Source organism: Otolemur garnettii, unplaced genomic scaffold, assembly GCF_000181295.1.
Source record: "Otolemur garnettii isolate 467f Iridium unplaced genomic scaffold, OtoGar3 scaffold00065, whole genome shotgun sequence".
NCBI classification, from domain to species: domain Eukaryota; kingdom Metazoa; phylum Chordata; class Mammalia; order Primates; family Galagidae; genus Otolemur; species Otolemur garnettii.
The window spans coordinates 7,670,507-7,671,659 of NW_003852460.1; the positions used below are offsets into that span (position 1 = coordinate 7,670,507).

The 1,153-nt window shown below is 48.7% G+C and overlaps 1 non-coding gene across 1 annotated transcript; it reads left to right on the forward strand.

Annotated features, from left to right (window-relative positions):
- Positions 1–830: 830 nt before the first annotated feature.
- Positions 831–937, forward strand: LOC111726431. The gene has a single exon (XR_002774202.1). It is a non-coding gene; the product is annotated as a U6 spliceosomal RNA (small nuclear RNA).
- The last annotated feature ends 216 nt before the right edge of the window (positions 938–1,153 follow it).

Sequence of the window (1,153 nt, forward strand, 5' to 3'; positions counted from 1 at the left end):
CAAGGGACCGGGGCCTTCTGTTCCTTGCTGGTCAGTTGTTGATGAGAAGGGCTCCCCAAAGATGTCCTCGTGCTTTCTGCTTCCCTTTCTGCAGGCCAGGCAGGCTCCAGCAGCTTCAGGGCAGTTTTTAACAGAGAGAGGTAAATGCTACTTGTGAGTAAAAAGACCTGGGGAGCAGGTGTGCATCAAACATGGGGCAGAAATCCCAGGGGCTGTGGGTGGAGCACTGGCAGCACCTCCCTGACTAAGGTCTCCTCCAGTTCCAGCCTTCCACTTGGGCTTCTGTTTCCTGCCTGAACACGGACCAATATGTGCCTAGAAATTAATAGCCCAACTTCACACATTGCTCTAAAATAGTATTTCAATTCCTCCCACGCACAAGTTCTAATTTATTCTTTTTTTCTTATTGTTTGGGGTTCTCTGAGGGTATCAAGAATTAGGTTACACTGATTGCATTTCTTAGGTAAATTCCCTCTTATAATTGTGTCCCACCCCTAAGAGGTGTGCCATACACTGTGACTCCCTAACCCCCACCCTCTTCCCCTCTCCCTGATCCCTCATTCCCCTAAACTTCTTCTTTAAAAGTGAGTGTGAGAAAGATTTCTCAGTGTCAGCACTGTTAACACTGGGGCTGGACAAGTCTCTGTGGTGGGGACTGTCCTGTGCATTGTAGAATGTTGAATAGAACCCCTGGCTTCTACCCACTAGATGCCAGTAGTGCTCCCCTTGTAGCTATAATAACAAGAAAGGTTTCGAGATGTTGCCAGATGTCCCCTAGGGGTCAAATCATCTCTGGTGGAAGACCACTACTTTAGATTAAAACCCTAGCTGTGCTCCCTTTGGCAGCACATATACTAAAATTGGAACAATACAGAGAAGATTAGCATGGCCTCTGTGCAAGGATGACATGCAAATTCGTGAAGCGTTCCATATTTTTTTGTGCATCTTATAAGGGTACGTGTGAAATGGATGAGGCTAGAGATGCCCTAGGCCCGCCCCCTAGAGAACCTTATTGGTGTGGGCTGTGGGTTTATGGAGAATTGCTTTCACCCGCCCTGCATCCTCTGGCTGACGCTGACTCATGCTGCCAGCTAGCTCTGGGAGGGCCCTGAAGCCAGCTAATGGGCACCTGAGCTGTGCCATCTTGAAGGCC